Source organism: Notamacropus eugenii, chromosome 7 (genome assembly GCF_028372415.1).
Source record: "Notamacropus eugenii isolate mMacEug1 chromosome 7, mMacEug1.pri_v2, whole genome shotgun sequence".
NCBI classification, from domain to species: domain Eukaryota; kingdom Metazoa; phylum Chordata; class Mammalia; order Diprotodontia; family Macropodidae; genus Notamacropus; species Notamacropus eugenii.
Window position 1 is genome coordinate 84,679,976 of NC_092878.1, and position 12,457 is coordinate 84,692,432.

The 12,457-nt window shown below is 37.9% G+C and overlaps 1 pseudogene; it reads right to left on the minus strand.

The window, feature by feature from the left end:
* The window catches only part of LOC140514698 (large ribosomal subunit protein eL21-like), a 36,634-nt pseudogene extending 24,619 nt beyond the window's left edge, over positions 1–12,015 (minus strand).
* Positions 12,016–12,457: the final 442 nt, after the last annotated feature.

Below are 12,457 nucleotides of genomic sequence, written 5' to 3' on the forward strand. Positions count from 1 at the left end.
GCTGACAAGGAAGACTAAAACATGGAAACAGAAGACAGCAAAATCAAAGCTCCTCAATCCAAAGCCTCCCAGAAAAATATGAATTGGTCTTAGGCTATGGAAGAGCTCAGAAAGAATTTTGAAACTTAAGTAAAAGAAGAAGAACAAAAATTGGGAAGCGAAATGACAGTGATGCAAGAAAATTATGAAAAACGAGTCAACTGTTTGCTAAAGGAGACCCAAAAAACGTTGAAGAAAATAACACTGTAAAAATAGAATAATGCAAACTACAATAAAAATGGAAAAAGGCGATGAAGAGAAGAATGTCCTAAAAAGCAGAACTAGCCAGATGAAAAGGGAGGTCCAAAAGCTCGCTCAAGAAAATAATTCCTTAAAGATCAGAATGCAGCAGTTGGAAGCTAATGGCTTTATTAAACATCAAGAAATTTTAAAACAAATCCAAAGGAATGAAAAAATAGTAGACAATATGAAATATCTCATTGGAAAAACAACTGATTCAGAAAATCGATCCTGTACAGACAATTTAGAAATTATGGCACTGCCTGAAAGACATGATCAAAAAAAGAGCCTAGAAATCATCTTTCAAGAAATTATCTAGGAAAACTACCCTGATCTTATAAAACCAGAGGGTAAAATAAATGTTGAAAGAATCCATCAATCACCTCCTGAAAGAGATTCCAAAAAGAGAGCTGCTAGGAATATTGTAACCAAATTCCAGAACTTCAGGTCAAGAGAAAAGATTGCAAGCAGTCAGAAAGAAACAATTCGAGTATTATGGAAATACAGTCAGGATAACAGGATCTAGCAGCTTCTGCATTAAGAGATCACATGGCTTGAAATATGATATGCCAGAAGTGAAAGGAACTTGGATTTAAACCAAGAATTGCCTATCCAGCAAAACTGAGTATAATATTTCATGTGGGAAAATGGCCTTTCAATGAAATGCAGGACTTTCAAGCATTGTTGATGAAAAAATCAGTGCTGAATAGAAAATTTGATTTTTCAGACAGGAGAAGCTAGAAAAGCAAGAAAATGTTAACAAAAGACAAATAATGAGGGACTCATTAAGTTGAACTGTTTACATTGTTACAAGGAAAAACAATATTTTTAGTTCTTGAGACTTTTCTCAGTACTAGGGCAGTTCAAGGGATTATATACATATAGATTGAAGATACAGGGTGAGTTGAATAATGAGGGATCGTATCGAAAAACAATAAAAATAGGGGGTGACAGAGGAATATATTAGGAGGAGATGAGGAAAAATAGAATGGAGCAATTCGTCTGTTACATAGAAGAGGGAAGAAAATCTTTTTCAATGGAAGGGAAAAGTGGGGAGGGAAGAAGGTAAAAGTGAACCTTACTCTCATTACATTTGGCTTAAGGAGGGAATAACAAGCATATTCAATTTACTCTGAAACTCTAACTTACACTACAGGAAAGTAGGGGAGAAGGGGAAAAGATGGGGATGAGTGGATGATGGAAGGGATTGCAAATGGGAAGAAGGAGTAATTAGACATAAACACTTTTGAGGAGTTAGAGGGTCAAAAGAGAGAATGGAATAAATGGGGGGCAAGATAGGATGAAGGGAAATATTCCACAACATGACTTTTATGGAAGTCTTTTGCATAACTACGTATATTGCTCCTGTGATGCATTGTGGGACATCCCAATATGTCAGCCAGAAGAAAACTGAAGAAGGATGTAGAACTTCAAAAATGTGGAAAAAACGTAATTCTGTAACATCCAGGTTGAAGAAGCTAATTCATTGACTTGGCAATAGCTTATAACGTATGACCATAAGACAATAGAATCTTTAGAGTAGAAACAATTTCCCAGCAAAGTAGTCACTCAAACTACCTAATATTACATTTAAAATAAAGATTTACCCCATAAAACAAATTTTAAAAAGAGCAGTTATTTCTACCAGTAATTAATGCCAAAATTAGAAGCCAAAAATGAAAGATGCCGGGGTCATCCATTTCTTCATACCAGTGCTGATCGACTTCCAACTTGAGCATCCACTTCAGGACGGCCTAGCTGAAGAATACTTTAAAGATAAAAAAGTAGTAGACCCATTATGAAGTATTTCCCCAACTGCACACCACACTCACCATCCACAGGCAAGCCTTGTCCTTATAGTACTAGAATGGCCTGACCTAAAAGAATTGAAAATAAGTTGCTGAATGGAGTAGTAGAATTAATCACACCATGGTTATAATCAGACTGTGCAAGGAGATGACCAAACTGTTATGAGGTAATATGTAGGGGCTTTGGAAAAACAGAGCTTTGGAATAGTCTATTTAATAACTGGCTCTGAAAAGAATTATGAAATTTCTTCAGACCTATGTATTGTGATTCTGAGCAGTAAGCTGCCCTGAGGCCATATGGGACCAGTGTCAGACATGCTACTTTATAGACCATACCAAAAATAATGAGAACCAAAATGTGTGGTGCCTATTAAAATTGTTACCTGTAAATAGATACATCCTGAGAGAATTGAGAAACTGAACAATTAAACAGAGAAGCAGATAAATGTAGAAAGCCATGCTTTGTGCCTAAGTTACCACCATGATCATCCATTTTGTTCATTTATCCTGGTAGTAGGAAAAATGCTATTGGCCATATAAAAGGGGACAACTATAACTTCTTATCCTATTTTATACTTTTGATGATATCAAAATCAGCCTGGGGAAAAGGACTGTCATCAAGATAATTTAATTCTTGGGGGGCAGAGCCAAGAAAGCAGAGTAGAAAGACACATATAAGCTAGCTCTCAACTCACAGCCCATAAAATATCTGTAAAACAGAACTCCCAAAAAATTCTGGAGCAGCAGAAGCCACAGAACAATGGAGTGGAGGAGATTTCTGTTCCAGAGAGCCCTGAAAACAGACACCAAAGGTCCGTCGCGCTGCAGACCTGGAGCCGAGCCCAGCCGTGCCTTGGCCATGCAGCACCGAGAGGAGCAGATCTGAGCAGGCTTCAGGGATGGAATCTCCAGTGACCACGTGGGTCCCTCCACCCACGGGGCCCCAAAGGTTGGTGAGAGGATCCTCTCGGCTTGCTGAGAGGGGAGTGGGGTGCCCCCATAACTCAGGCACCCTCGGGAGGCAACAGTGGAGGCGGGAGCAGATCAGGGCTCCCCAAGCAGGCAGGAGCCTGGATCCATTGTTGAAGGTCTCTGCATAAAACCCCTGAGGGAACTGAGCACCATCCGGCGGCCCTGCCCCCACCTGAGAACCTGAACTTAATCTCACACTGAATAGCAGCCCTGCTCCCGCTGAAGCCCTGAGGGTGGGAAGCAGCATTTGAATCTCAGACCCCAAGAACTAGTTGGGCAGATCTGGAGGCAAAGTGGGTGTGAAGAGAATATTCAGAAGTGGAGTCACTGGCTGGGAAAATGCCCAGAAAAGGGGAAAAAAATAAGACTATAGAAGGTTACTTTCTTGGTGAACAGGTATTTCATCCCTTCGTTTCTGATGAGGAAGAACAATGCTTACCATCAGGGAAAGACACGGAAGTCAAGGCTTCTGTATTCCAGCCCACTCAATGGGCTCAGGCCATAGAAGAGCTCAAAAAGGATTTTGAAAATCAAGTTAGAGAGGTGGAGGAAAAACTGGGAAGAGAAATGAGAGAGAGGAAAGAAAAGCATGAAAAACAAGTAAACACCCTGCTAAAGGAGACCCAAAAAAATGCTGAAGAAAATAACACCTTGATAAACAGGCTAACTCAATTGGCAAAAGAGGTTCAAAAAGCCAATGAGGAGAAGAATGGTTTCAAAAGTAGAATAAGCCAAATGGAAAAGGAGGTTCAAAAGCTCACTGAAGAAAATAGTTCTTTCAAAATTAGAATGGAACAGATGGAGGCCAATGACTTTATGAGAAACCAAGAAATCACAAAACAAAACCAAAAGAAGAAAAAATGGAAGAAAATGTGAAATATCTCATTGGAAAAACAACTGACCTGGAAAATAGATCCAGGAGAGACAATATAAAAATTATGGGACTACCTGAAAGCCATGATCAAAAACGAGTGTAGACATCATCTTTCATGAAATTGTCAAGGAAAACTGCTCTGATATTCTAGAACCAGAGGGCAAAATAAATATTGAAAGAATCCACTCATCACCACCTGAAAAAGATCCCAAAAGAGAAACTCCTAAGAACATTGTGGCCAAATTCCAGATTTCCCTGGTCAAGGAGAAAATATTGCAAGCAGCTAGAAAGAAACAATTCAAGTACTGTGGAAATACAATCAGGATAACACAAGATCTAGCAGCTTCAACATTAAGGGATCAAAGGGCATGGAATATCATACTCCAGAAGTCAAAGGAACTAGGACTAAAACCAAGAATCACCTACCTAGCAAAACTGAGTACAATTCTTCAGGAGAAAAATTGGTCTTTCAATGAAATAGAGGACTTTCAAGCATTCTTGATGAAAAGACCAAAGCTGAAAAGAAAATTTGACTTTCAAACACAAGAATGAAGAGAAGCATGAAAAGGTAAACAGCAAAGAGTGTAACTCTTGAAACTACTGAGTATCTGGGTACTAGGTGGAATCACACACACACACACATGCTCACGCACACACACACATAGAGACAGAGTGCATAGAGTGAATTGAAGAGGATGGGATCATATCTTATAAAAATGAAATCAAGCAGTGAGAGAGAAATATATTGGGAGGAGAAAGGGAGAAATTGAATGGGGCAAATTATCTCTTATAAAAGAGGCAAACAAAAGACTTATTAGTGGAGGGATAAAGAGGGGAGGTGAGAGAAAAACATGAAGTTTACCCTCATCACATTCCACTAAAGGAAGGAACAAAATGCACACTCATTTTGATATGAAAACCTATCTTACAATACAGGAAAGTGGGAGATAAGGGGATAAGCAGGGTGGGGGGTTTGACGGAAGGTTGGTCATGGGGAGGAGGGAGCAATTTGAAGTCAACATTCACGGGGAAGGACAGGATCAAACGAGAGAATAGAAGTAATGGGGGACAGGATAGGATGGTGGGAAATATGGTTAGTCTTATACAACACGACTATTATGGAAGTCATTTGCAAAACTACACAGATTTGGCCTATATTGAATTGCTTTCCTTCCAAAGGGAAGGGGTGGGGAGGGAGGGAGGAAAAGAAGTTGGAACTGAAAGTTTTAGGAACAACTGTTAAGTAGTGTTCTTGCCACTAGGAAATAAGAAATACAGGTAAAGGGGTAAGTTATTTCGCCCTACAGGACAAAAGACAAGATGGAGACAAGGGCAGAGAGGCATGATAGAAGAGAGAGCAGATTGGTGAGAGGGGCAATTTGAATGCTCAGTGTTTTGGGGTGGAGGGAGGAGACAAAAGAGGAGAAAATTTGGAACCCAAAATTTTGTGAAATCGAATGATAAAAGTTAAACAAACAAATAAACAAACAAACAAATAAATAAAATATACTAATTTTGTTCATTTTTAATGTTCTACAATCACTTAAAAGTTAGATTTTTTTCCCCCTTACCTACCCCCCACCATCCCCCTTCTCTCCCCAAGACCGCATAAAATTCTATGCAGGGCCTGCACACACATTCCTTTTGAATACATTTTCACTATAGTCATGCTGTGTAGAAGAACTAAAATAAATGGGAGAAATTTTATAATAAAGCAAAACATAATACACACACCAAAAAAAAAATGATCTGATGTGTTCTGAGATTGAATTCCATAGTTCTTTCTTTGAATGTGGAAGACGTTTTGCCTTAGAAGACCACTGGGAATTTTTTTCATGTCCTTGCATTGCTATGAAGATCCAAGTCTACCAAAACAAAAAATCTCGCACACTGTGGTCATTGCTGTGCACAAAGTTCTCCTGGTTCTCCTCCTTTCACTCAGCATCAGATCATAAAAGTCTTTCCAGGCCTCTCTGAAGTCTTATGGCGCAATAGCATTCCACAACATTCATATATCATAATTTATTCAGCTATTCCCCAATTGATGGAAATTCTGTTGGTTTCCAGTTTTTAGCACCTACAAAGAGTGCTGCTATAAATATTTTTGTACATGTGAGACTCTTTCCAATTTTTATGATCTCTTGAGGATACGGTCCTAGAAGAGATATTTCTGGGTCAAAGTGTATGCACATTTTTTTAGCTCTTTGGGCATAGTTCCAAACCGATCTCCAGAATGTCTGGATAAACTCACAGGTCCACCAGGAATGAATGTGTTCCAAGTCTTCCACATTCTTTCCAACATTTATCATTTTCCTAATCTGTCATGTTTGCAAATCTCATAAGTATGAAGGAGTATCTTAGAGTTGTTTTGATTTGCATCTCTCTAATCAAAAGATATTTAGAGCATTTTTTCACATGATCATAGATATCTTTTATTTCTTCCTCTGAAAATTGCCTGTTCATATCCTTTGAGCATTTATCAATTGGGGAATTACTTTTATTATTGTATACTTGACTCAGTTCTCTATATATTCTAGAAATGAGGCCTTTATTCCCAAGATTAGCTGTAAAAATTCTTTCCATTATGCTACATCCCTCTAAATTTTGGTTCCATTGAGTTTGGTTGTGCAAAAGCTTTTCAGTTTCATGTAATCAAAATTATCCATCTTGCACTTCATACTGCTTTCTATCTCTTCTGCAGTGAAAAATTCTTCCCTTCTCCATAAATCTGATAAATACACTATTCCTTGCTCCTTCAGTTTGTCCATGGTATCAATCTTTACACATGGATCATGTACCCATTTGGAATTTATTCTTGTGTAGGGTATCAGGCATTAGTCTTTGCCTAGTTTTTGCCACACTGTTATCTAGTTTTCCCACCAATTTTTGTTGAACAGTGTGTTCTTCCCAGAAACTGGGGTCCTTGGATTTATCATACAGGAGATTGCTATATTCATTTCCTACTGTGTCTTGAGTTCCTTGCAAATTCCACTGGTGTACTCTCCTATGTCTTAGCCAGTACCAAGTGGTTTTGATAATTGCTGCTTGATAGTACAATTTGAGATGTGGTAGCGCTAGGCCACCTTCCCTAGCATTTCTTTTCATTCCTCCCTTTGATATTCTGGACCTTTTTTTCTTCCAGATGAATTCTGATATTATTTTATCCAGCTCTAGAAAATAATTATATGATAACTTAATTGGTATGGCACTAAATAAGTAAATTGATTCAGGTGGAATTGTCATTTTTATTATATTGGCTCAGACTACCCATAAGCAACTGATGTTATTCCACATACTTAGATCAGACTTTATTTGTGCAAAGTGTCTTGTAATTGTGTTCATAAAGTTCGTAGGTTTGTTTTGGCAGGTAAATCCCAAACATTTTATAGTGTCTGCCCTGACTTTTCATGGGATTTCTCTTTCTAGCTCATGCTATTGGACTTTGTTGCTAATATATAGAAATGCAGAAGATTTGTGCGGGTTCATTTTGTAACCTGAAACTTTGCCAAAGTTGTTTATTATTTCAAGTAGGTTTTTTCTTGATTCTCTGGGATTCTCTAAGTATATAATCAAATCATCTGCAAAGACTTGTAACTTATTTTCTTCTTTGTCTATTCCTCTTCCTTCAATTTCTTTATCTTGTCTAACTGCTACAGTTAACATTTCTAGTACCACATTGAATAATAGTGGTGATTCTTATTTCACCTCTGATCTTATTGAAAATGTATCTAGCATATCTCCATTGTATATAATGCTTGCTGAAGGTTTTAGGTAGATACTGCTTATTATTTAACGGAAAGTTCCCTTTATTCTTACGTTCTCCACAGTTTTTAATAAGAAGGGGAGTTGTATTTTGTTGAAGTCTTTTACTGAGTCTATTGAGATAATCATGTGCTTTTTGTTAGTTTTGTTGTTGATGTGATTGATAATACCAATAGTTTTCTTAATATTGCACCAGTCCTGCATTCCTGGTATGAATCCTACCTGACCACAATGTATTATTCTCATGATAAGTTGCTGTATTCGTTTTGCTAAAATCTTATTTAACATTTTTGCATCTATATTCAATTAGACAAATTGGTCTATAATTTTCTTTCTCTGTTTTATCTCTTTCTGGTTTAGGTATGAAAACAATATTTGTATCATAAAAAGAATTTGGGAGGACTCCTTCCCCAATTTTCAAAAATAGTCTGTATAGTATTTGAATTAACTGTTCTTTAAATGTTTGATAAGATTCACTTGTAAATCCACCTGGCCCTGGAGATTTTTTCTAGGGAGTACCTTGATGGCTTGTTCAATTTCTTTTTCTGAGATGGAGTTGTTTAAGTGTTCAACTTCCTCTTCTGTTAATCTCGGCAATTTGTATTTTTAAAAATACTCATTCATCTCATTTATATTGCCAAATTTTTGGGCATAAATTTACATAAAGTAATTTCTAATAATTGTTTTAATTTCCTCCTCTTTGGAGGTGAGTTCATCCCTTTCATTTTTGATATTAGTAATTTGATTTTCTTCTTTCTTTTTTTAATCAAATTGACCAAAGGTTTATCAATTTCATTAGTTTTTCATAAAATCAACTATTGATTTTATTTGTTAATTCAACAGTTTTCTTAAATTCAATTTTATTAATCTCTCCTTTGGATTTCATTGTTTCTAATTTGGTATTTACTTGGGGATTTTCAATTTGGTTTTTTCTAGCTTTTTCATCTTCATGCATAAGTCATTGATCTCCTCTTTCTCTATGTTATTTATGTAGGCATTCAAAGATATAAAATTTCCCCTAAGAGCTGCTTTTGCAGAATCCCATAAGATTTAGTATGTTGTCTCATTATTGTCAGTGTCTTGAATGAAGTTGTTTATTGTTTCTGTGATTTCTCCTTTAACCCATTCATTCTTTAGGATTAGATTATTTAGTTTCCAACTGATTATTGGTTTATCTTTCCATGGCCTTTTATTACATGTAATTTTTATTGCATTATGATTTGAGAAGGATGTATCTCTGCCCTTCTGCACTGGATTGTAAGGATTTTGTGTCCTAATACATGGTCAGTTTTTGTATATGTGCCGTGTACTGTTGAGATAAAGGTATATTCCTTTCTATCCTCATTGTTTTTCTCCAGAGATCTATCATATCTACCTTATCCAGAGTTTTATTTACCTCCTTCACCTCTTTCTTTTTTATTTTGAAGTTAGATTTATCAAGTGCAGAGAGGGGGAGGCCGACGTCCCCCACCAGTATAGTTTTGCTGTCAATTTCTTCCTTCAACTCCCCCAACTTCTCCTCTAAGAATTTGGATGCTATACCAGTTGGAGCATACAAGTTCAGTAATGATATTTCTTCATTGTCTATGATGCCTTTTAGAAGGATGTTGTTTCCTATCCTATCTCTTTTGATTAATTCTGTTTCTGCTTTTGCTTTGTCTGAAATTAGGATTGCTACTCCTGATTTTCTTACAGCAGCTGAAGCAGGATACATTCTGCTCCAACCTTGGCCCTTCACCCAGAGTGTATCCCCCCGTTTCAAATGTGTTTCTTGTAAACAACGTATTGTTGAATTATGGCTTTTAATGTATTCTGCTATTCGTTTCCATTTTATGGGAGAGTTAATTCTATTCACGTTCACAGTTATGATTACCATCTATGGATTTTCCTCCATCCTCTTTCCTACCATTTGTGCTTTTAGCTCTCCTGTCTTCCTTCCCTTCCTCAGTAGTTTTCACTCCTCAACACCACCTCATTCAGGCTTCCTTTTCTTCTTTTATCTCCCCTCCCTTTTGCTCCCCTTTACCCTTACTGCTTCTTCCCTCCCTCTTAACTTCCCCTCCACCTTCTTCCCCCTTCCCCTCCTACTGCCTACAGAGGTAGTTAGAATTATGTACTTAAGTTTATTGTTCCCTCCTCGAATCAAATCAGATGAGAGTACCTCTCAAACAATGCTCATCTCCCTCCCCTCTTTCCCTCTACTATAATTTTGTACTTCTTCCTGTGATGTAATTTACCATTTTCTACTTCCTTCTTTTCACACCTCCTGTTACAATCCCTTCTCATACTTAAATCATATTTTTAACATGACATCATTTAATTTATACCCGTTCCCTCTATGTATATCCCTTTTATATTTCATAATAGATGTACAATTCTCGAGATTAATAGGCATCATCTTAACTTATAGGGAGTTAAACGGTTTACCCAAATTGAGTAACAAGTTTTGTTGTTGTTGTTGTTGTTTTTCACCCCTTCTTACTTTTTTATGGCTCTCTTGAATATTTGAATCCTCTATTAAGTTCTGGCATTTTTGTCCCGAAGGTCTGGTAATCCCTTAGTTCGCTGAATGACCATCTCCTTGCCTTAAATGTTATGTTGAACTTTGCTGGGTAGATGATCCTTGGTTGTATTCCAAACTCCTTTGCCCTATGAAATATCAGATTCCAACTCCTTTGATCTTTTAATATAGAAGCTGCAAGATCCCGTGTGATCCTGACTGTAGCTCCTCTATATTTGAATTGTTTCTTTCTGGCTGCCTGTAGTATTTTCTCCTTCACTTAATAGTTCTGACATTTGGCAACGATATTTCTTGGGGTTTTGAGTTTGGGATCCCTTTTGGGAGGTGAACGGTGGATTCTTTCTATGACTATTTTGCCCTCTGAATCTAGCACTTCTGGGCAGTTTTACTTGATGATTTCCTGAAAGATATTATACAGATCCTATTTTTCATCTTGGCTTTCTGGAAGGACAATAATTCTTAAATTTTCTCTCCTGGATCTAAATTCCAGGTCAGTTGTTTTTCCAATTAGATATTTTGCATTTTCTTCTTTCTTTTCATTCTTTAGATTTTGTTTGAGTGATTCTTCCTGTCTCATAGAGTCATTAGTTTCTACTTGCCCAATTCTAATTTTTATCAAATTATTCTCTTCAGTTAACTTTTGCATCTTCTTTCTGGTCTGTCAAATTTTTCCATTTAAGAAATTATTTTCTCCATTTAATTTTTTTTCTTTTTGCATTTGCCCAATTTTCTTAGCTAGGTTTTGTTTCCTTCTCCATTTTTCCAATTTTCCCAGTTAGGTTTTTTGCTTCCTTTTCCATTTGTTCAATTTTCCTTTTTAAAAGATGTTCTCATCAGTGAATTCTTTTTTCATACTCCTAAAATCATTGGCAAGTTTCTCTTGTATTTCCTTTTTCAGCTGTTCCAGGAGAGCTTTTCGTGCATTCGATCAGTTCGTGGTGACTTCTGAAGTTTCAGATGGAAGTATAGTCTCACTACTGACCTCTTCAGTATTTGTGTTTTGGTCTTTGTCCCTAAAGAAATATTCTTTGGTTTTTTTCGTGCTTGTTTTGCTTTTTCTTGCTCATGAAGGTGAATGTGTGTTGTGGCTTCTGGTTATTTCAATTAGAAGCTGCAGAACTTGTTGTTGAGCTGACTTGTGTGAAAAAGCTTTTTGTTTTGTATTTCCCCAATCAGCTCTGGGGTTAGCTTGTTAAGTGTGGGAGATGGGTGGTCTGGTCAAGAGATATCTCCTCAACTGAGCTGAGGTAAAGGCAAGCTCAGTCGATGGTGATTTCAGCTGCAATATTTTCTTCCCGGTTCCCCTGGAGTGTTGAGGCACACCTAGATCCTAATGCGAGTTTCCACACCTCCTGGGGCTTCTCTTCTAGCACTGAGACTTGCATGGGTCCTAGTGCAAGTTTCTGCCACCCTCGGGCCCCTCTTTTTCTGGTTAGTCTCTCCCACAGTAGGAGGAATCCCCCTTAGCTCTTTTCTTAGCCTCAGTTGTTATGAGACTATTTGCCCCCCCCCCCCCCCCCCCCCCCGCTATTCCCACTGATTCAGGATTTTTCTGGGGAAATATTTTGTGATTCTTTCAAGCTCATCAGGAGGGAAAGAGAGAGCATTTACTGATCACTGTACCATCCTGGCTCTTGGAAGGCGACTTGCAGACGTTTGATCTGTGGGCTGAGAGTCTCAGAAGGTGCTGTGACTGATATCTGGGGCTCAGCAGCTGTCACTTGCTCTGTTGGTCTCTTGCCCTGGGCTTCTGCTCTGCAGGTTCCACCTGCTGCTGCCTCAGGTCTCCCTGGGGCCATCCAGCTCCACTGCCCTGAACGTGATGTGCTGTGTGCTGTGGGCTCACCCTGGTGGTACAGATCCTTCCCGTCGACCTTCCAGTCTGTCTTGGTCTATGAATCTGCCACAGTCTGTCTCCTATTGGATTCTACACCTCCAAATTTTGGTGAGATTATCTCCTTAGAGGTATCTGAAGGAGTTTGTCTAAGAGCTCAGATTAGCCATTGCTCTCACTGCATCATCTTGGCTCTGACTCGTGAATTAAGAAAATATCTAAAGAAAACTGAAGAGGGGTGGAGCCTAGATGGTGGAGTAAAAAGATACACATACCCCAGCTTTTCCCTCACATTCAAAAAATACCTGTATAAAATGACTCTCAACAAATTCCAGAGCAGCTGAAGGCATAGAAGAACAGAGTGAAAGAGATATCTGGCCCAAGACAACTTGAAAGGACAACAGAAA